The sequence below is a fragment of the Mytilus trossulus genome, chromosome 6 (genome assembly GCF_036588685.1).
Source record: "Mytilus trossulus isolate FHL-02 chromosome 6, PNRI_Mtr1.1.1.hap1, whole genome shotgun sequence".
NCBI lineage: Eukaryota > Metazoa > Mollusca > Bivalvia > Mytilida > Mytilidae > Mytilus > Mytilus trossulus.
In genome coordinates, this window is record NC_086378.1 from 84535670 (window position 1) to 84561312 (window position 25643).

A 25643-nucleotide genomic window follows, 5' to 3' on the forward strand; every position below is an offset into this window, starting at 1 on the left:
TTCATTTTGGAATTGTACTTTGTTGTTTCAAAGTTTTGTTGGCTTAAACATAAGAAAATTTTGACAATGTAAAAGAACCTGACAAGTTAAACAATTCTTCGATAAAGTTGTTGTATTTTTGGAAATTTATTATGATAATTTTTATAACTTTTAACAAGTTACCCCAAATTTTCAATCCCGTTTCTTGTGTTTTCTTCAAAGCATAATGAAGATACTAAATGCTGGAATATTATTTGAACTAGATTAATATAGACTTTTCGCTGAAAAAACGACATGAAATGTGCAATGCAGCGTGTTTATCGTGTATTCATTGTATTTATTTTTCTTTCTTATTTTGCATTTTGTTCTTCAAAATATTGCATGTTTCCTTGATCCTGTATAACAATTTATATTTTCTTTTAACTAAACTGATCTTACAATCTTTCCTTCTCGGTTTTACTTCACGATTATTTTAATATATCACGTGTAACACAGTTTTGTTTATATATTCATGTTTTATTATGTAACTTATCCTTATGAAATCCTGGATCATTCAGTATTTTCTTCTACATGCACGTACAATATGAAAGTACATTTGCATTTTGTTATTCAGAATATTGCATGTTTCCTTGATCCTGTATATTAATTTATATTTTTTGAACTAAACTGATCTTTACATCTTTCCCTCTCGATTTTACTTCACGATTATTTTAATATATTACGTGTAACACATTTTTTTTTTATAATTATGTGTTATTATGTAACTTATGAAATCCTGGATCATTCACTATTTTCTTCTACATGCACGTACAATATGAAAGTGAATTGTCCCATTCCTGGTCAAATATATAATAGTATATGCCATGTTTAAGGATAATTGGTGTCTATTGAACATGTATCTTATGTTTATTTATATTCCGTCAGTGAAATGGACACTGAAATAAGAGAAGCAATCCCAGTCAACTATCTAAGGACAAAATACTGTCCACTACTACAAATTATCATGGACCAACAAATTTTATTTTTAAGATATAAAATATGAAATAAGATAATAAGTTAAGTTAATACACTATTTGCGCCATTCATGTACACATTGCTGAAACCAAATATTGCCAATGTAACTGTAAGATGGCTTGTTACAAGTGCAGATAGAGCGCAGAATTCATCTAAAAATGTTGCACCAACAAATGAACTAATAGAAGAGCGATACAGCAGATAATTTGTTTCTACCGTGCACGAACACATGTATATCATTGAGCCTGTTCAAACTCAGTACCATCAGCAGTAATTGTTTTCTTAGTATGGTGGATTATTTAGAATATTTAATTTTGATGGCAACCTTTTAACAAGGGTATCTATTAGTTTATATTATACTAGTTTTTTTGTGGGTTCGTGTTCTTTATTCTTTAGTTTTCTATGTTGTGTCATGTGCACAATTGTTTGTCTGTTTGTCTTTTTCATTTTAGCCATGACGTTATCAGTTTATTTTTGATTTATGAGTTTCATTGTCCCTTTGGTATCTTTCCCCCTCTTTTAAAGTATGTTGAACATCATAAATAATATCATGTCATACACACATGTGTTTTGTGTTTCTCCTGCTTCTGTAGCTCAAACAGTACTTTATCAAGATAATAGTTTCTAGCAAAAATAACAATAAATTCTTCATTAAAAGGGGGTAAAAACAGCTAGTTACAATTTCTTATCTTCCCTGATGCCCTCGGAGCAATATCATAAAAGATTCGCAGAATTTTGTTTTAAACTTTCACATTTTCAGTCAGTACTATGATAAACACTTACTTTAAGAACAGATTTCTGCTACTATCAAATTGGAAACATACCTTAGAATAACGTTTCTAAACGATCATCATATACATAGTGTATGTAATTGTAATATTTAGTAATTGTAATTGTAATTGGAAAATTAGCTTGATTCCATTGATTAGGTTTAAATTACAACAAAATACTGTATGAAAGATTTAAAGGCAAATCGTTAAGATAACCATTTGTTTATTTATTGTTATTACTAGAACACACCCGTGATATCGCGGGTCCGTTACCGAATTAAAGTATATCACTTTGCGTCATGCCCGCTAACAAATTGAAAACTGTACCTATACGCCTTATTTTTAGTCCAGATTTTTAGTATTCGTATTGTTATCTTAGAAAGTCTTACTGATTAAAATACTACAATAGGTAACAATTTGACAATTCAGTAGTGTCAATCCTGTGATTATGACCCGTGTATATGGCATATTAATCCTGAATACACCGTTTGGTGGTGCGCCTGTCAGATGCGGAACGTACAGACAAAGTAATAGGTAACAGGTGAATATACTATTGGTATCGATATCGGAATTGACCCGGAACTTCTTAATTATTGGCAATATTAATTACGTGGAAAACAAAAGGACCGAGAGTGATGTAATTTTTAATCTACACCTTTGTACTATATTAGTTATATATAAAGTTGAATTCTTTGATTCGTCGTATTTACGTGATGACGGCTGACAAATTGGACCTCGTAATTTTAGTATTATAGATGAGGCATCGGTGGCCAAGTGGTCTAAGTAGTTCTACTACTGTAATAACTAGCCAGTCAACACTGAGGTAGTGATTTCGAACCCCGCGGGTGCGCTCTTCTCCAATCTTAATTGATAAGGATTGTCAGTTTCCTATCTATATAAAAATTACCGCAACGAAATAGACCCAAAAGTGGCGCTTAAAAGTGGATCAATCAATCATTGTTATTATCATTATCGTTCTCTTTATTGTTTTATATACATTTGTACATGGACGTCTACAAGGTGTTCATCGCATACATGTATATCGAAGCTTTAAATTTACGTGTCAATAGGGAAATAAAAGAAATGTAATCAGAAACATTTTTTCATCCTTCAGTTTTTCCTTTAAAATATGTTTGTAATGTACCAATAGATGTACTTTTGACAATGGTCATGAATCATTTCCTTGTCAATAGATTTTTCCTTAAGGATGTTTGCAACAATTTATTTTTTTACTTTTTGTCCAATATTCAGAGTCCCCTATTGTTATCGATGTAGTGTCATTACATATGTTACCTGAAAACCCCTACTCTTCTTTTCATAATTTTATATCATATAGTTAAAAAGCCATTTCATTAAATATTGTAAAATTCTTGTTATTTTCTTCATAGTTTTTGAAATAAGACAATGCCAATGTGAAATGCTGGAAAAATCTAGAGAGAATAATTTCTAGCAAAGTGTTCTATTGATTGTATCCCACAAACAAGGACACGGATCTGTCATATGTTTTGCTTTTATAATTTTTATATTATTTAAATACAATCAATCTTTAAAAGGCATGTCATTAAAAAGAAGAACTTACATCCTTAATTATCAGATTTTTTTGATATTTTATAATAATTTTTCCTCATACATGTATATAAAAGTGGGGATGTTTTATTGTCAAACTTATCCTTTAATAATACCCGAAGGTAAGTCTACACGTACAACTTTAAGTGAATGTAGGTACTGTCTACACGTACAACCTTTAAGTGAATGAAGGTACTGTCTACACGTACAACTTTAAGTGAATGTAGGTACTGTCTACACGTACAACCTTTAAGTGAATGTAGGTACTGTCTACACGTACAACTTTAGGTGAATGTAGGTACTGTCTACACGTACAACCTTTAAGTGAATGTAGGTACTGTCTACACGTACAACTTTAAGTGAATGTAGGTACTGTCTACACGTACAACTTTAAGTGAATGTAGGTACTGTCTACACGTTTAACTTTAAGTGAATGTAGGTACTGTCTACACGTACAACTTTAAGTGAATGTAGGTACTGTCTACACGTACAACTTTAGGTGAATGTAGGTACTGTCTACACGTACAACTTTAAGTGAATGTAGGTACTGTCTACACGTTTATCTTTAAGTGAATGCCTGTACTGTCTACACGTACAACTTTAAGTGAATGTCGGTACTGTCTACACGTATAACTTTAAGTGAATGCCTGTACTGTCTACACGTACAACTTTAAATGAATGTAGGTACTGTCTACACGTATAACTTTAAGTGAATGCCTGTACTGTCTACACGTTTATCTTTAAGGGAATGTAGGTACTGTCTACACGTACAACTTTAAATGAATGTAGGTACTGTCTACACGTATAACTTTAAGTGAATGCCTGTACTGTCTACACGTACAACTTTAAGTGAATGTCGGTACTGTCTACACGTACAACTTGAAGTGAATGTAGGTACTGTCTACACGTACAACCTTAGGTGAATGTAGATACTGTCTACACGTACAACTTTAGGTGAATGTAGGTACTGTCTACACGTTTATCTTTAAGTGAATGTAGGTACTGTCTACATGTACAACTTTAAGTGAATGTAGATACTGTCTACACGTTTATCTTTAAGTGAATGTAGATACTGTCTACACGTTTATCTTTAAGTGAATGTAGATACTGTCTACACGTACAACTTTAAGGGAATGTAGGTTTTGTCTACACGTACAACTTTTTAATGAATGTAGGTACCATCTACACTTACAACTTTAAATGAATGTAGGTATCAGTTTAATTGAAGTCTGGAGCTGGCATGTCAGTTAACTACTAGTAATCTGTTGTTATTTATGTTTTATTGTCATTTTGTTTATTTTCTTTAGTTACATATTCTGACATCAGACTCTGACTTCTCTTGAAATGAATTTTGTAATGTGCGTATTGTTATGCGTTTACCTTTCTATATTGGCTAGAGGTATAGGGGGAGGGTTGAGATCTCACAAACATGTTTAACCCCGCGGCATTTTTGCGCCTGTCCAAGGGTAGGAGCCTCTGGCCTTTGTTAGTCTTGTATTATTTTAAATTTAGTTTCTTGTGTACAATTTGAAAATTAGTATGGCGTTCATTATCACTTAACTAGTTAATATTTGTTTAGGGGCCAGCTGAAGGACGCCTCTGCGTGCGGGAATTTCTCGCTACATTGAAGACATATTGGTGACCTTCTGCTGGTTTTTTTTTCTATGGTCGGGTTGTTGTCCCTTTGACATATTCTCCATTTCCATTCTCACTTTTATTGCCTACACGTACAACTTTAAATGAATGTAGGTACTGTCTGCAAGTACAACTTTAAATGAATTTGAGTAGATCTACAAATGTACTGTTGATATAATTATGCAGAACCAAAAGAAATTATATCCATAATGTATATGTGATTGAAATGTTAAGTAGAAACATTCAAATTTTTTTTAGATAATTGCATAAAGTTTTTTTCAATGTAATTGTCGTTTGTATTCGTTCTTCTCATTTAATCATACGAATGTCGATTTTGTTTTGGCATTATCTATATTCTATGTATCTGTTTCTGCAATCCTGTCATGATCCAAATAACTGGATCATAAGACGTTTATTTTTTAATAGACCAGTTCGGATTTAAATATTCTTAGCCTGTCCGGCTGAGTTGACATATGTTTAACTTCAAGATTTAATTTTTGTTTAGTTGGACATGTTGGAATGTTTATATTTTAATTATGATTTTGTTATTTTACTTTTTAAATATTCTTTTCTGTCAGTCATTCAATTTGCAGACATATCCACAGCGGAAATACAGTACGATTGAAACAATTTTGCTAACAGTCAAATAAGATATGTTCAGTCTATATTTAGACTGTTAAGTAATTGCTATTTACCTGTATCACTAACATCATACAAAATAGTTAACGTTTAAATAGCTACTGAACAGTACTAATTTTGCTGGAATAAATTAAATGCAGAGTGAAAAAAGTGATTCATTTAAAAAGAATTCTCTTAATTAAAGCATTCTTCCGAATAAGCCTCCCATGATACGTCAATGCCGAAAAGGGATTAATATGAACTTTTTACTGTAATTAGCTTTCAATTCATCCGCCCCATTTTGTCATCAGTTGTCGATGGACGCATGTAATTTTCCTATTTTAGCCAAGTAAGGATAATTGACCGAAAATTTCATTCGATTTTCTTTAAATTTAATTTATATAAGTCATTTCTATATGTAGTCAATCATCATCATCATAAATAGTATATAATATGCTATTATTAGTACTATCGTAATTATTAGTATCATTATTTATATGTTACTGCAGGTTAGGGGGGGGGGTAAATTAAAATCCAGAGAATATTTTAAACATTTGTGAAAATTTAGTTTATATCATGCTCATTCAAATATATAATAAAAAGTATGGGTCACTTTTTTTATGCTACAGATTATGTATAGATTGTGCATGGAAAATCCAATTATGCGTGATAAAAAGAAAAAAAATGCTTTCGAATTACATGGTACTCTCGACATTTGCACATTTCATGAAAGATCAAGACCGATTAGTATCTGCTCTTGCAAAATCGAACCTGGAAGAAGACACCCCAGCTACCTTAACATTATAATCATGAATGGTATCATTTAAAAAAAATGTATTTTGTTGATATTTTTATGATTATTTTTGTTATTATTATTATTACAATATTATTATTATTATTATTATTATTATTATTATTATTATGATTATTATTATTATTATTATTATTATTATTATTATTATGATTATTATTATTATTATTATATTATTATTATAATGATTATTATTATTATTATTATTATTATTATTATTATTATTATTATTATTATTATTATTATTATTATTATTATTCGTCATCCATGACTCTCAGCATTGTATTTTTATTGTTAAAGGAATAACTGTGTTTTACTAAAGCAATATAAAGAAGACACCATGAAGAATCTGATGTTGATTGTCTTAATACTGTTCATAACTATAGGTAATATTAAACTGTAGAAATGACATATACATTTTAAATAAGTGATGATAACATTCTGCGATTAAAAAAGTTCGCAGTAGCAGAATAGTTATAACCTTGATGAATAATTTTGTTTCGACCAAAAAACAATTCATAAGGCAACTCTGAATCTTAGTGGTAAATTGTTTAATAATATTTAGTTCCTAGTGTTTGAAAAACTTTATTTACAAAAAATAACCGACTTTCAAGGTACATTTAAGCATCGGAATTCAGTAACATGACAAATTCAAACGCTGGACTATATTAACCAACGAATGACTGAAAAATAGAATTCATATTCTTCACTTGGTACAAGCATTTACCGAAGTAAAAAGTTGGTTAAACCTGTTTTTAAAACATGCTGCATCTCAAACTTGTATGACGGGATCATTCTACTTCCACAAGAATCTGTATATTTGTTATAAAAATTAATAAACGTTTTAACCTTGTAAAGATATTTCTTTATTTGACGTTCTAACTTTATGATAACATATAAAATAAGGGGATAACATAAACACTCTAAAAATAGCAATTAAGGTTAAAGATAGAGTGTTGACAATTTTTACAAATACTTTATTTTGTTACTGAAAGGAAAGCCAACTGATTTTTTTGACATTGCATTGTTATCACTTCAGATACAGTCCATCCTTGTTCTTGTACTGGTGACAAGGATCAAGTTTGTTCCACAAAGGGTAGGACTCACAGAAACGACTGTGAGATGTTTTGCAAGTAAGTTTTCTTCACAAAGCATATACATATTCATCTAGACTGCATATTGTTTAAATATTGGACCGATTCAGTTGAGATCATAGAAAAATAGTAGTCAACAAATAATATACCTTGCAATTACATGTTATAGTGTACTGTGGATTTGTCACAATACCTTATGTAAAGGCAAATATGTTTGTAATAAAAATCAAAAGCATTTGTCTCAAAACAAATTAAAGTAGAGTAAGCCAAGAAACGAATAAATTTCCTCAAACTAGTCTTGACAGATGTCGAACATTTAAAAATTTTAAGAATTATCAAAACATTGTTGTGACGTCATTCTATTGTTTTACCTGTTCTTTATTTAAGAAGTTGGACTATCATTTACCTGTAAGGAACCATATGTTACCTTTATCTAATATTTTTAAGAATAGCCGTCTTCTTTCTTAAAAATATTGGACACACTAAAGGTAGCAAAACGGATTCTTACAGGTAAATGATAGTTCAATCACAGAAATAAAAAAAAACATATTACAGCTAATTTCCTACGGCTTGTAGAGCAAGACTTTGGTTAGCTTGATTGCTTTGAGCAATTGTAATTGGAATAACGTTCAATCACATCATAACATATTAGACAGGTTAAAATATGCCTATATATATAGCATAAAGATGTCAATCTTTATTACAAAGCGTAGGTTAAATTTTGTTCAAACAAAGCAAGCAATCCAACCAAAGTTTTAGTCTACTAGCATTAGGAAATTAGCTGTAATTACCCCAATTGTTTTTGTCATGTAATCAAACATACAACCAAAGAACAAATGACAATTAAATTATTTTTTTTTTATCAAAGTCGCCTTCCAATACAACATTTTTGTCACTCATCAAGACGGTTTCTTGAGGAAGAAAATCATTTTCAAATTGATTTTTAAAACTACCAACACTTATATCACAGCCATTTTTCTCATGTTTTTGGGTTGTCTCTTTAAGCACTAATTTAATAAGTTACTACTGATTATGCTCGTTGTAAGTCTTCTTTTTTTGTGCCTTTATGAATATCCTTTTTGAAAAGATTTATTCTCGGCCGTCGTTAGGTAATAAAAATTTACCACTGGTGTTGCTCTTATTCTTCTTAACATCATTTTCAACTACAATTAAAATGAAAAATGCCATCAGTTGTGCTTCTAAAATTTGATAGATCGTGCCGCAATACAAGGGGCATGAACAACCTAAACTTTATCCTTTGTACAAAATGCGAATCTAGAACTTCCTTCATGAACTAGGGGACTATAATAGTTGGTTAGTTTTTTTTTATAATTTTTTGGTTTTGGAGTTGAGTTACAAGTTAACCAATGGTGTGTCCGATTCGCACTTTGTTCGCTGCGATCGTTTTATAAAAGTTTTTCTAAAAGAAAATCGAGACAAAATAACGTTTCGGTAACATTTAAAAAATACAAGTTACTCAATACACAAATAATCGACACGACTTTGCAGGAAAAACAGATTAAAGGGGGCAATTAAGGTAATACTGTTTGGGTAGACAATAACAGCTTCTTGAAAATTCTAGCAAAATACTATAACTGATTGCATGTTGTTATTTCTTCGTTTGCTTATATTAATTATATATTTGGAATAAAATCGACTGCGGTGCACTCGATATGGTTCAACAAGAACCTTTCTTCATTTGCTATTCCTTTTTTTTCTCATTCACCAATTAAAAAATAAAACCATAGAAGAAAACAGGAACTTAATAGGAGAGACATACATTGTGAAATATAATATATATAAAAAAAACTTGCCATTATAAGCTTTCTGTATTCTTTCTATAATTTCTGTTGCCATTATAAGCTGTTTTGACTATATACTCATAGTAATCCACGCTGAAATAATATATATCTGAATAGATTCTGAATACACATTTGATTTTAATCCAAAGTTTGAAACTACACAATCACTAATAACGACATCTCTTTCTTCGTTTTTGCATTAAGAAATACCTTAATTACTTTATCCATTTTTAAACACAAAACGCATGTAAAGGTATTCACGGAAACTAAGAGCGAAAACTATGAGTAGTCCTTGCGCAAGCACAAATCATGATACGCATACCCTGTGTATTATTCTTCATGCAGCAATACATGTTGTTTACCTTCAGATGTACTATCTTTTTGTTTTGTCTTTTTTTAAGTTGAGCTACTGTTTAAAGGGGCCAACATGTAGGATATATTTTAATGTTATGTAAATGTAAATGTAAAGGAAGTTTCTTCATAAAACAATTTACATACTTGATGAAAATAATTTTTTGCTTTCGTTTTCTTTTAGTCTACCTTTTTCGTCGTGCTAAACAATGTTTTAAGTGAGATAAAAGCGCTAACAGTCCATTCTGTAAAATATTGGACAGAATGGACTGTTAGCGGCTTATATCCCTTACGTCTTTGACAGACTTTAAACATTTGAAATTCTTTAATTATTATTTCAGCGAAGAAGTTTTAGCTTGCCACCATGCATGTCCATGTTGATATTAACAATTGGGTAAGTAATAACGAATGGGACAAAAGTAAGTCTAAACATTGTAGTGAAAGATATTTTTAGATAATTATGTATGTAATTGTGTTGCACAGCTTACATCAGTTCTAAATCACAGAGGATTTTAACAGAACAAAAAAAATAAACACAACAAAGGCAAAGAGAGAAATGTTCTCCATATAGCAAACATTTAACACTATTGTTTTGTCAAATGTGAACTTTTCTGACATCAAGAGTAAGTAATCTACTCTAGAACATTTTAAAAATGAAATGAGTATGACAAGCCATCTTTAGCACAATTTGAAATATGAAATCACACAGTTTTATGATATACTAAGTGTAGCATCCTCCAGTATACATAGAAGATATGGTTAAATCTGTTAGATTTCAATTATAATGTATATTTTCCTTTGTGAATTTTTGCAATAATCGAAATTGGAGCTAAAAAACGATCTGAAGGAAATATGTTATGAATGAATTGAATCATTACCGACGATGAAGATCAACTAAAACAACAGAATTTTGTTGAAGTGATTGGTCTGGTGATAAGTGAATATTTTATAGCGCCTTTTTCTTTGGAACTAAATGATTGGGGCGGATTGATTGAATAATTGACTGATTGGTGTTTAACGCCATGTGTAGGACTATTACGATTTTGTGGCGGTCAGTCTTTATTGGCGGAAGAATCCGGATTGTTCGGCGCTAATCACCGCCTTTCGGCAGAAAAAAAACTCATAATCCTAGTGAATTGTGATCTAGTCGAGCACATCTATTCCGTGCAGAGCTCCAACTCACAACCTCGGTGTTGACAGGCTAGAGATACAGTAGTTCGATTACTAAGACTTATCGGCCCCGGTGTTGATGTTTGTTCAACTATGGAAGAAGCAAATGACCATGTTGCGTCGTGTATAAAACAATCATTTACGTACGTTTTAGACTTTTTCCAAATGAAACAAGACTCAAAACCATTGAGAACGTATCTCTTGTTTTGTGAAGGTTTTTTTTTTTTTTTTTTTCAAGATATTTTGTTATTTTACATGTAAGCAGCAACTATTCAGTCATCTATACTAAAACTAATCCATTTTACTTTTTTATTTCAGCACTAAGTGAGATTGAATTATATATTTGACTTTTCATTTTGAATAGAAAAAGAAGATGTGGTATTATTGCCAATAAGACGACTATACACAAGAGATCAAATGACCTAGAAATTAATAAATATGGGTCACCGTACTACCTTCAACACTGACCAAAACTATAACAGACCCCGAAATGACAAATGTTATGCAATTAAAAAGATCACCGACGACCTTATGTTTATACATAATAATGAACGATTAAAACAAATATGTTCTAATTCATAACTTCAAACGAACATATATTATTTACAAAATAAACTCAACACCTTTTTATTGGATCAGCTCGCCTGACAGTGTGCAGCAAAGCTTTAATTTTATTAAAGACAAATGCAACGTAAAAAATGTTCATCAGTGTTACTGTCTGCCTTGGACGCTGCAGGTAACAAACACAAAAACCAACCTACAGAAAATAAAAACAATTTTCATTAAGTACGAAAATACATATTATGAATCAAATAAAGATTCTGTTCTTACACACATTATTATTCACAACAATAAAAAAAAACACAAATAAAATACATTAAGTCGGGTGGAAGGGTGGGAAACTTTACTGCACCAAAAGCGAACCTCGAATGACAATATCTTTAATTTACAAAACCGCCAAAAGTATAGCTCGAAATATCTGAAATTACCTTTTTCAAATATTATGGTCATTTCTAACTCGAACAATGAAAAACATTTAAACTATTATATACTTTCAAACACGTATAATTTTATAAACACATACACGTGGTAATGTTTACATACCGGTGTACATAACTTTAATAAATATATATATATATATGTTTCACATCAACAAACGACAATTAATGAATAACAGGCTCCTGACTTCGAAAATTCAAATTCACAAAGATTGTGGCGGTGTTAAACTTGTTAGCGGGATCCCAACCCTCCCGTAACCTGGGACAGTAGTGTAACAGTACAACATAGGAACGAACTATTAAAATCAGTTGACAGAGTCTAAACTCATTGGATAGATACAAATAGAAATACATTTAACATAAACACAGAGGGGACATATGAGGGTACTTGTACATCCAAACAACACAAAGACAAAAGCATGTTTTGAGAGTACTCGCAGTTACTGACAGCAAGTTTTTTTTTTAAAAGGAAAAACAAAACAATATGCATCTAAGACTAACTGTTACGTTTCCGCTAATCATGCGGGATTTAAAAGGACAAGCAAAGACTTGACCGGCCTAGAGTGGACATGTTGTGTCCGTTAAGGATGAAATATCTTTTTGTGTACATTTACCTTATGACCTGACATGTTCAAAATCTTAATCAGTGTGTCGGTCTTGTAGAAAACAGTGTTAATTTAGATCACATTAATTTATGTGTTTCGCTTGGTTTTAGTCTGTTAACCGGTTTTGTTTTTGCTTAATCGAATAAGGACTATTGAACATTTTATCGTCCAGAATATTCATTAAAATTGCTACAGGACGTTACACAGTCGTTCATCCTCATCATCTGTTCCAGTTTTATGTTTTTGTTCACAGTTTTATAAACTTTCCTTAAACATCTTGCTGCACATGTCCACACAGGCTGTGCTGGACACATATGTCTATGTTTCTGGCCATATTTGGTCACAACTTTGTTAAACTTTTGGTCCTCAGTGATCTTCAACTTTGTACTCGTTTTGGCTTTCAAACTATTTTCATCAGAGCGTCACTGGTTCGTCTTGTATGGATGTAACGCAAGCCTGGCGTATTAATTTTTTTAGCCTGGTAAATTTTGTTGGCTTTTATTCGTTTGTTTCTCTGTCCTATATTTTCTCCCATTTATTTACTGTAGTCCTGGCATGTAATGTTGTCATATTAATGTTATAATTAATATTGCCATTAAAAGGGGAGGTTTGGCATGCTACAAAACCAGGTTCAACCCGGGCCACTATATTTTTTCTGACAATGCCCTGTATCAAGTCAGGAAAATTACCATCGTTATATCAGAGTTAGTTTCTGTTTGTGTTATATTTACATATTGTGTTTCTGTTGTGTCGAAGTCCTCATATATTTGATAAGTTTCCCACAGTTTTAGTTTTTAACCCAGTTTTGTTTTTTTCCTTATCGATTTATGAATTTCAGACAGCGGTATACCACTGTTGCCTTTATCTAATCATTGCTGTATTAGCTTAAAAATGAAAATAACCAAGACCATATCGTGTAATATTTGTCTTCAATTGGTCTCCAATTAAACCGAAATTTGTCCCATGTAGATTTGGTCTATAGGATTACAAAGCTAGCACTTAATTTTATAAATGTTTCAGAAACTATATCAAATTTTAATAACACAAACAATCCGTATTTTCATGCCAGTACCGTAGTACTGGCTACTGGGCTGGTGATACCCTTGGGGACTAACAGTCCACCAGCAGAGGCATCGACCCAGTTGTAGTATATCTCATTTGTATATCTAAAAGTATAGTTAAAATTTTGCATTATACAAAATTAACAAAATCAGCATTATTGCCTGTGTATAAACTTTCCAAATTTGTATTAAATAGAAGTCTTCCATTTTAACCAAAGAAATAAGCTAATAGATGTAAGAAGATGGGGTATTAGTCACTAAGTGCCAATGAGACAACTCTCTATCCAAGTCACAATTTATAAAAGTTAACCAGTATATGTCGTCAACTCGTTGCTTTTGCTGACACCGCACAGCAAGCTCTAAAAGTCTCTAAACACAACTATAGTAAAACCATTCAAACGTAAAAACCAACGGTCTAATCTATATAAAACGAGACACGACAATCAATTACGATTTAAGAATGGTTATGCCATTCTTTGTTTTATAATTATAACTTTCTTGTCGGATGGAAATTTTGCAGCAATGTGAATTTAACATTACTGTTCAATTAATGTAATTCGGACATTTGTTATCTGCAATTGTAACCCTTTAAAGGTGAATGATGCGAAATTCATATGATTTATAGAGGATTCGGAGATAACAAAAGATTAAGTTTACATATATTATTTGTTTATAAAAAATATTAGAATATTATGTTAACATTAAATTTATCCAGTTTTCACAATTTTTGCAGAACTTCTGCAAAATTTAACCACCCTTTATTTGGCCTTTATTTGGCCTTTTTATTTTTTTTGGATTCGAGCGTCACTAATGAGTCTTTTGAAGACGAAACGCGCGTCTGCGGTACATACTAAATTAGTCCTGGTTCCTTTGATGAGTTTATTTATCATCTAGATCAGATATTTAAACCATTGATAATGATGTTAAAGCATAACACAATGTTCTCAAATCGAAAGCATTCTATCAAGTGCGATATGTTTGTATTATATACATATATATTCTTATAGTGCATCGATTTGTTAATTTGTAAAACAATATGCTGGTAAATCGTGGTCCTAATTACAGTAGCTCAAAATCTAAAACGAATGCCTTTAACTTCTATTTTATGTCTTGTATTTTAACAAGAAGTCTTATCTAAAATATTCAATCATTTACTTTTAGACTCTTGACTTGAAGTATGGTACGATATAAGCGATGAAACGTGTTGAAAATGTCTTTATTATTTATCTATTATATTTACTTTGCAGTTTGTTATTTAAATTATTTTATGTTTCCTTGATCCTTATATAAATTTCAAAAAAATTAACAACACTATTCTGACCACCTTTCCGTCAAGGTTTTACTTAATGATTAATCTTATACATTAATTGGTACACTGTTTTCCGCTTAAAAGTAAATAAACTCATCATAAATACCAAGATTAAATTTTGTGTTTACGCTAGACGCGCGTTTCGTCATTCAATGCATTCTTTATCGTGTTATATGAATGTACTTTACTCGTTCTCAGTCAAATTTCCAATAGTGAGTGAATAGCTTTCATAAGGACAAATAATGTCCATTGAATAATTCTTTGTTTGTATATCCATCATCTTTTTGTGGTTAGATATTCAAACATTTAAGTTTATCTATGCCATCAAAGTATACATTCGAATATTAAATTGTTATAATATTCGAATTAATGCTCGTCGCGATAAAGCCTTTCTGTGCTAATCACGTTAAGCAAAAACAATCCTTTAATCAAAGTATATATTCATGTGTTTTCAACAATAAGTACCGGTATATACTATCATAGCATACAAACAATGAGTTTTGCTCTTTAACTGTTTTAGTATGGATTCTATTTATACAGGATAAAATTGAGAATGGAAATGGGGAATGTGTCAAAGAGACAACAACCCGACCAAAATAAAAAAACACAACAGCAGAAGGTCACCAACAGGTCTTCAATGTAGCGAGAAATTCCCGCATCCGGAGGCGTCCTTCAGCTGGCCCCTAAACAAATATATACTAGTTCAGTGATAATGAACGTCATACTAATTTCCAAATTGTACACAAGAAACTAAAATTTAAATAATACAAGACTAACAAAGGTTACAGGCTCCTGACTTGGGACAGGCGCAAAAATGTGAAGGAGTGTGCTTCTAGTGCAGAAACTGCTACAACAAAGTTATGAGGAGGACAGATTAAAAATGACACTCCGTAAATTTTATGGACACCATCACGAATTGGTTGATCCATACGATGTGTCTTTGTCCAAACTAAAAGAGGGACAAAAGATACCAAAGGACATTTTCACCACATGTTATATTGTGGTTTGTACCGAACGTGACTTATTCCCGATTGTGACTCTTTTGCTGAGTGTGAATTAGCATTACTATAAAACGTGTCACGGTTCTTTGCAATTCAAAATTCATGTATTTAGTTTTTGTATTCGTTTTTATTCTGTAGTAACCACTTCGATGTTTACATGTAATCTATATTATAAAGTCATTTTTATAAATTTACTGTTTCCAAAAGTAAGAATTATTCTTATTGCTAAGGATGTTCTTATCCCAGGCAAATAACCTTGGCCGTATATACTTTTTGTTCTCAATGCATTTCACACTCTGTACTTGTTTTTGGCTTTCGAACTTTTTTTTTTATCTGAGCGTCACTGATGGGTCTTATGTAGAGGAAACGCGCGTCTGGCGTATTGAATTATAAGCCTGGTACTTTTTGTGTGACTGTCTGTCCTGTATGTTTTCTCATATATTTGTATTGTAGTCCTGTCATGTATTGTTGTCATCTAAATGTTATATTTAACATTGCCATAAAAGCGGGAGGTTTGGTAAGCCACACAACTAGGTTTAAATTTATCATTATATATCTAAATACAATTTGAATTGTCTCTAGACCTCTACAAGGTGTTCATCAAATAAATCGAAGTTTTAAATCAATGTAACTTTTCAGTTTTAATTACAACGAAATTCCCTACAATCGTTCATGGACACATAGCAATAGTGAAATTGCGGGGGGAAAAGTTAGAAACATTTTTCATTTTTCTGTTTTCCTTTCTTATTTGTTTGTTATGTACTAATGAAGGCATATTTGATTAATGCCAAGCTAATATCAGTTGTCAAGTTAAACTTCCTTAATTATCAGAGTTGTGTTGTTAAATTTTATTATAATTTCCATTCATCCCTGTATATAAATGAGTTGTTGCTTCATTTTTTAACATAAACTTCATTTACACCTCAAAGGTAAGTCGTCACGTACAATTTAAAGAACATGTTACTAATGTCGTTAAATGTAATCAGAACAAACAGAACATTAAACATTTACCATTTTGGGGCCTTTTGTAGCTGACTTTGTAGTATGGGTATTTCTCATTGTTGACGAACGTACGGTTACCTATAGATGTTAACATATATCTCATTTGGTCTCTTGAGAGTTATCTTAATTTAGAAATAATTCATGGGGGCTTGACTATATCGTGATTTTAATACGGGTTGGCCCTTAATGACAAATATTTTACTCTGAACGATAGCGAGGGGTAAAATATCGGCATAGATAAACTCATTATAGATACCAGGACTAAATTTAGTATACGCCAGACACGCGTTTCGTCTACAAAAGACTCATCAGTGACGCTCGAGTCCAAAAGAGTTAAAAAGGCCAAATAAAGTAAGAAGTTGCAGAGCATTAAGGATCAAAATTCCTAAAAGTTTTGCCAAATACAGGGAAAACCTGTAGTAAAGTCTAGATATATTTAAGCCCTCATGAAATATTTCAATTCTAATAGGACAAATACGTCAATTTTTTGGGATCGAAGCGCTCTAGGTTGAGGCAAGCATTTGCCGTTCCCATAAATAAACGCACTATTAAACTGGCATCAAAGAACGGATCTAACTGAATTAGTGACATGCTTAAATTTTTCACAATAACGTATTTAGATCGTTTTGAATGATGATTTTCTTCTATGTCTTCTACGTTTAGAACAAAAAGGCTGATATCACATTTTAGCATTGTTTCATTATGGTTCCATGTTGTGATGATTTTCGGTTTCAGAAGCGTGTATTTTCCCGTAAAATGCTTATATTCTTACGTCAACTTTCTATGACGTCGGACAACTGATTCATAAAAAAAACATATGACGTGGGAGTACGATCAGAACAGCCCAGGAAATATATTTATAATTTACTACGGGTGTGTATATATATGCATGTATATAACATTTTCTTATAAACATAAATCGTTTATAAATGAAAAGAAAAAATATAATTATCCAAGACTTTGCAGATGATGTCTTGACTTTTTCTTAATTACAGGTTCGTCTTTGTTCTTCTTTTTAAATCACACGCGTGTCAATTTAGTTATGGCGGTATATGTTTTTCTCAAATCCTATCTTGATCTGAATTTGTTGTTCATGAAGCGATTTAGTTTTTGAAAAGACCAGTTCAGATTTTCATCATTCTTATATATATTTTGACTGTCCAGCTGAAATATGTTTGACTTTGTTTCGCAATATACAAAGTTTGTTCCTCCAAAAATCTGCAGACTGAATTTTGTCAACTCAAAACACAATTTGATCTAAAACGGTCGTGTTGATTTCAACTGCTTAAATAAGTACTGTTCAAACTATGTGCTTGCAGTCAACTGAGATATGTGCGGTATAATTTGCATACAAGCTTTTTATTCAACTAAGCAATTCAAATACCTCGTAAAAAAAACCTTCATGTGATACTTTCAGATATGAAGGGTTCAAAAATTTAGTCATTCAACTCGTGGTTTGTTTTTCGTTTGTGTCCATTCAAAAATACTCATCATAGACACAAGGATTAACCTAATAATATTTTTAGGCGCAGGCGGATTTTTGTAGAACATTATGAAATTATTTTTTTTATATAAAAATGCCCTTAATATGTACGACAGTTCTTTAAAAATAATTAGTTTTTAACAAAGTTTGATGAATTAAGGGGAAAAACGCTTTTTTGCGGTATATAAGCAAAATAGTCAATGACATCATTATTGTCCAATGAAAAATAAGCATGAAAAAGTACGGGAAAGATGATAATGAAACTATTAACCGGGGTAAAAGTCTTTGAAACTATTTACTGGCAATTAGTGTGTGGAATGAAATAGAACAACTATTTCATTATTTTTTATATAGAAAAAAACATACTAAGGTATAATAATATTCATCTATTGACTGGTTATAAGGGTAATAGCAAGTTTGTTATCCTGAGATACCAACTTAATCATCATCATCATTACTATTACTTTTGTTAATGTAAGTACCATCATGATCAGCATTGTCATTATCTTAATGTTAGCATTATCATTTTTGTTAATGCTATTATTTTTATTAGATGTAGTCTTTCTTTTTATCTTTAACTCATCATGAATATTTTATGATATTAAATAAAAAAAAATGTATAGTAATATAATCTTTCCTGCAGAAAGTAACCAAAAGTTAGCGTGCAAAAAATTCCAATATTGCACTAGTGCAATAAATCTTCAAAATTCATGACGTCATCAACGACAAAATATTAGTTAAACAAATTTTAACTTTCAAATATTATATTGCTCTACAATAAAAGGGATATTGCATGAATATTGTGATAAATTGTCCCTCGTAGAACTTATATTGCACTCGCAAGCTCGTGCAATATAACATTCTACTCGGGACAATATTCCACAATATTCATGCAAAAACCCTATATTATTATAATTATTATCATTATTTTTATTATTATTATCATTATTATTATTATAATTATGATTATGATTATTATCATTATCATTATTATTCTTATTATTATTATTATTATCATTATTTAAATGAATAACTTGTTTTACTAAAGCAACCTATACAGAAGATACTATGAAGAATCAGATGTTGATTGTATTTATGCTGTTTTTAACAATAGGTAATATTGCTATATAATCTACCTGGGTAACTTTTTGGTTTGTATGCATATTCACATCGAATTACTGGTACAACAAGTAGCTGCACGCGATGTCTTTAAAAGATTGCACTCGGTATTGGGTGTTGACTTAAGAAACAATTCTAATATACATGAAATCTTTTGTTAATTTGCGTTTTATTAAACAAATATTAACATAAGCATTGTATTTTGCAATATAATATTATTTCACTGACATAAGAATAATCATGATAAAAAAAAAGATCTCTTATATTTTTTATAGGAAAATGAATTTGTAGAATTGATTAGAAAGAAAAAATATAAAAAGACAAAAATGCTGTGCCAGCATAATCAAAATTGAGGACTTCAAAGAAAATATTTATTCAATGATAAGAAGAACAACGAGGACGAAATATAATGAAGTATGAAAAAGGAAGTCTGAATAAATGATTTTCTGTTTTTCTTTTTACAAAAATGTACATTGTTGTGTTACGTTGTTTATTTGGCAAAGTATTTCAACGTTGTTAAGAGCGTAGAGATTTCTGATCTCATTGTCTCATTGATTTGTAGATAATATAAACGAGTTCGTGTAATAAGAGAACGTCTTACATACATGCAGAATAATTTTGTAATGGAATCGATAGGTTAGAGGCATACAATGAAGGGCATGGATGACTTATGTCATGTGGTCGTATTTCGTTCTTGTATTCATGAAAATTTGTTATTACTTTAGTTTACCATATATTTCAGGTAACGAAAAACATCAAAATCTTGGATGAAGTGCACCTATTTTGATTGATGTTTTTTTTACAAAAAAACTTTGAAATCATACCAAAACCTCTTCGATATACTGCACGGGAAAAATAATCTCATGTTTTTTTTAATAATGATTTCAATATTGTATTTTATATCATTGTAGATAGTGTGTATTCTAATCCTCCTAAACCTTGTATTTGTCCAGCGGTTTGGGACCCAGTTTGTTCTACAACTGGTAGAACTTTCAGTAATTCATGTCATCTCGGTTGCAGGTAAGTTTACTTTTCAAAAGAAGGCCAATTCCTCACTTACATAGTAAAGCATGTCATCCGACTTGTTTTTGTTGTTTAAAACATTCAACATCTAAAGCAAGATTATGTTCTCATTTTATACAATGCTTATACATTTCAATATAATCAAAAAATACACTTGTGATACCTGATATATTTATAATTTGATAAAGTCTGGTAATAGGCTGTCTCATTATCGTTTATTGCAACAAATAATCTGGCTATTGAGTGATATTATTAAATTACACGTTTTTTTAACACATGTTGCAGTATGCACTAAATTACAAAAACAATACAATGATATCAAAACTATAAAAAAAAAAAAACAAGGTTTAATAGTATTATCTTTGTATCATTGTTACAATGTAGCGTATAATACTATTACTGAGACGAATTGATTTGTCAAAGAAATTTAATTAATTCTATATATAAAAAAATCAACAGCGTTTATTTAAAGACATTTGTACAGTCATTTTGGCAAGACAGATGTTATTTCAATTTCTATTTCAGCCGTGCGGTTGCAGCTTGTCAGGGGGAATGTCCGTGTTATTCTTAACACCAATGACATGAATTGTACAGAAGTAAGTGGTTTTTTTTCAATTTGAAGTGAAGCATTTGTCTAAATAACAGATACAAGGTAACGAACCTACTGTGTTAAAAAAAAGCCAAATATACCAACGATACATTCAGGTTGAAAATAACATCATTGCTGAGAAAGGTTATACACCAACAGACAGATAGCAGTACTTATTGGCCATTTGATTAGGGGCTTCTTTTTCTTTTTTTTTAATTTTCCTCGGAGTTCTGTACTTTTGTTTTTTTTTTATTTTTCAACCACAACGCAACAAAGAAAACTAAAGAATGACCAAACCTAGGTATGATCTCAAGGGATCTGGACGGGTACGAAGATCCTGTTCCACATATTGCATCCGTCGTGTTGGTCATGCAATCATAAAACCTGGATTCTAGGTCGGTTATTAAAACTCTTAGAAAAAGAGACGGAATTGTAATTGCGACAATTTGCAGGAACCCGCAACCTCTTTCCATATTTTGCAATATAAAAATCACGACTTTTTATGATTTATCAAGTGCAGTATCATCTCTATTGTTGACATTTTTTATAATCTGATTTATTTAAGTAAAAAAAGTATATGAATTCCACATTCTGGCAATAAACGAAAAAGAAACTGCAAAGCCTTAAGACATTGTTCAATTTCAAGATCTCGTCTTTTATATTTTAGGACAAACAGAATTACTGAAATGGAAAATTTGACACAAGATCTCCAATATAAGGATGTCGATTTTCTTCTTTCTGATCATCATATCCCCTCTTTTTTGAATTGGGTCTTATAAAGGTTTGTCAGTGTCATCCATTTGTCCTTCCGATCCCTTTTGTGTCCGCTACAGTTTTCGAATGGTTTAACGGAATCTTGGGATTATCACAGAATCTAACTCCATAATGTACTTTCACATTCGTAATCAGCATCTTCATTCTAATAATTATTGGGGTTTATAATGTATTAATATGGAATTTGGTATGTTTGCCCACAACACTTATACATTCCTATCCTATTGTGCTGCATAGAAAGAGGAAGAAATCAAGTAATTATTTAGTAAGCATTATGAAATGTTTAAAATATCTTTACCCTTTTTTTTTTTTGGCAATTTGAACCTCCTGTTTTTTTTCTTATATCAGATTTTGCTTAACTACTTTTTATTAACATGTAATGATTTTTGCAAGTAGAGATTTTTTTCATAAAAACTAATCTATTTTTTTTAATTTCAGGACTAAGTGAGATGGAATAGTATATTTAATATATTTCAAAACATCAAAGAATAAAACAAAATTTGGCATTATGATTGTTGATTATTATTGCGAGAAAAGCGTTGTATTATTATGTTATAGTGTTTGTGTGTGTCTGTTTTATCATTCGAGACTTTCTAATATTTACGAAAACTTACACCCATCTTCTGTTGACTTTTTATATTCTCGACCTGCCAAAAAACTTGAAAATTTGTATATGCTATTTTTCTGCTAAGCACGCGAGTTCACGAATTAATATAAAATACTGGACGGTTCATGCAGAGTCAAAATGATGTTTCCGGTGGATGACATATCTTTCTGTGAAGTTATACTCCGTGACCTGACGTGTTCAAAATCGGGTTTTTACAATCAGGGTTTATATTCAGATCACATTATCGTTGTATTGTCCTGAATTATCTTGTAATTTGCTATAGGACTTTACACATATTTACAAACTGCAATCAAGGAGACAGTAATCAAGTGTGTATTTATGTGGGCTGATCAGGATTCATTAAAATCAATTTCTTTACCATTTATTGACATGGTGAACCGCATATTTTATTGTTTACTGAATTATGCTTGGAGTTTCCGGTAACAATAATACGCTCTTTGAAGAAAGCTAGGAGGTATCACAATTGCTCAAAATTATCGAGTATTAAACGCTCCATAGGTGTAGACTTAAGCTTTTGTTACAAATAATTGCAGTAACAAGACAATAATCCTTAATTTATCAAATTTCACAATATCAGGGGGCAAAAACATTGTTTTTATCAGCCTTCTTCATTGAGTATAATCATAATAGTAAACAAGTGCAGGCAAGGTAACTAATTCAAACCTTGGTAATTGGTTAAATTATTGATTTTAAATACGAAATGGATTTCGTTTAGATTTATTAGGGGTATTCGGACACAAAAACGTTCTGAAGGAAATTCATTATGAATCGAGGTAAATATTACCGACTTTAAAGATTAACTAAAGCAACAAATTTAAAGTTGTGTTGAAATGACTTTTTCATCACACAGAATGTCAAACATCTCAGTAATCAGAGTCATCGCCTACCCAATCGTATGCTGCCAACATTCTTAGGCAACATTTAAGAATGGCTCACCACCTGGGACTCCTATGAGTGGGCTGTACATCTTTTTAAAAAAAACTGTCACTTACAAATATACAAACGTATTTTACTACATTACATGTCTTTTTAATGGTAGGCATACGAAAACTTATAGTATTTTTGCGTTTGTCTTATTTATTACTAATCGAATTAAGAGTTAAAATACTAAGATAGGCGAGAATCATCAAGAAAAAGGTTCACACACAACACGGAACAGATGACCGTGATTAAAGGCCGTTTAATGTGCATTTGCAAAAAAGCTTCCATATTCAGGAAAAGAACAATATAATGTGTCATTTAAAAAATACCTGCTTTGTACTAGACGCTAAAATGGTTTTTAAACGTGTTAGATAAGACAGGAGATGTTCATAAAAAATATGTCAACATTACCAGACAAATTATTTTGACTACGAACCCACCATTTTTGCTCTAACTCAGATCTTGTAACGCGCTAACCGCAGAAGAAACAACCACAAATGTTCACGTCTTTGTTTTGACCAAGTCGGGTTAAACTCAAGGCCTCTCTTACTCGGTGCCAGCAACAGAAATAATAACAGACAAATAAAACAAACAGAAGGCATCTAGAAGGTAAAAAGTCATCAACAGAAGATAGAGGTTAAATTTTGTGGTAACAACGCTGTTCCCCGAACTGACTGATTTCAATCTTTTGAGATCCAATGGTCACGGCACAATAAATATAGATTATTGTTCAGACAATTTGTACTACAACAACTTATCAGCCATTATATTTAATATAAAAGTGTTTTTTTTTAGTTTCTGCCCAAGGCACCGTTACTGACAATACGACGTCGACTATGGACAACTACAAATATTACTGACAAAGTGTTCCTGTCATTATATAAACACTAATCAATACTAGTCGATATATAAGTCAAACTTATAGCAAACTGAAAAAATCCAATAGCATCGAAATTTTTATTTGTTTTACGTTCTGACTAATAAAAATCATTTGCAATTTAAACAACTGCCACATTTATTTTAGTCGATGCAATTCGTACTCCTCTTCAAGACAAAAGCTGGTGTATATAGCATCAACTTCTCGTACTGATTGTATGAACAATTTGTATTGTTGGGTTTTTTTGTTGTCTAACCTATTTACAAAGTGTAATGTACAATTCAACTTACAATAATAAATGAAAAGTTAATGACTGTCTTTAATCAAACTGGATAACTCTTTCAACATAAAAAATAAAACGAAACGCTTTTCCTAAAAAACAAAGTGATTTCTAAAGTAAACAATGTGTTCTATTGTTTGTCTGTTTGTCTTTTTTCATTTTTTAGCCAGGCGTTGGTAGTTTATTTTAGATTTATGAGTTTGACTGTCCTTTGGTATATTTCGTCCCTCTTATTCTACATATACATGAAAAACATTAATGATATGTTTGTGTTATCCATCACACTCTAGATATGTAAGTGAAATTTTAGCTCAATTTGTTTAAATGAAAAATAGTTATGAAAATAAGAGTTGAAATTAAACACCAATTGTTTAGAGTACAACTAGAGGTCCTTCCACTTCAATTTCAAAGTTATTGAAAAGAATCTACTTCCGGTTTACCCAATGTTAAAACTGGCATACAATCTTTATAATGACAGAATCTATAGATGAGTTCTTTATACTTATGAGTAAAATAAGGCAAATAATGTGCTACTTCTTGGCCAATCAAGGGTCATTTCTAGTATTAAGTGATAAGTTGATGTATCTTTATTACAGAATGTATGGATTCCGATTACTTTTTCATGAAAAGGGTGCAAAAATAGCTACTTCCAGTTTCCTCAAGGTCTCTTCCGGTTGTCATTTTTCGAGGTCATCTGTCACACAACTTTTTGAAATTTTCATATGGCTTTATAATGAACCAAGTTAATGTTATAATCTAATTACCTTATATTTGAACATTTCGGTTTATAAGTGACTGCCAAATTTATTTGGTAAAGGTAGATAACTCTTTCAAAGAATCGCTTCGATCTAAATTAGCCAAAAACTCGTGAGGATATAACGAACAATTTAGAAAAAGAATTTTGTCGATATTTTGTTTGTTACGAAAGAGATGCACACAACCGATAAATAGTAAATAGGGAGATAAATCTTACAAAGAAAAGTGTCTGTCTTATCAGGGTGAGGTTTAAAAGCGCAAAAACTATACAATACAAAATGAGAAATCTCTAAGCGACACATTGCAAAACAAATATTAAGTGCAGGAACACAATTACGAAGAATAAAATAAAAAGTTATTAATAATCAGAGCAAATTCAATAAGTCTTTGCCACAGAATGTGGGAAG

At 31.1% G+C, this 25643-nt stretch overlaps 2 long non-coding RNA genes across 2 annotated transcripts; both read left to right on the plus strand.

Moving 5' to 3' along the window:
- Positions 1–6689: 6689 nt before the first annotated feature.
- On the plus strand, positions 6690–10034 carry LOC134723832 (uncharacterized). Its single transcript, XR_010108192.1, has 3 exons — positions 6690–6779; positions 7433–7526; positions 9982–10034. It is a non-coding gene; the product is annotated as an uncharacterized LOC134723832 (long non-coding RNA).
- A 9258-nt stretch (positions 10035–19292) lies between these two features.
- LOC134723833 (uncharacterized) lies at positions 19293–22281 on the plus strand. The gene is made up of 4 exons (XR_010108193.1): positions 19293–19383; positions 20300–20408; positions 20937–21007; positions 22213–22281. It is a non-coding gene; the product is annotated as an uncharacterized LOC134723833 (long non-coding RNA).
- The last annotated feature ends 3362 nt before the right edge of the window (positions 22282–25643 follow it).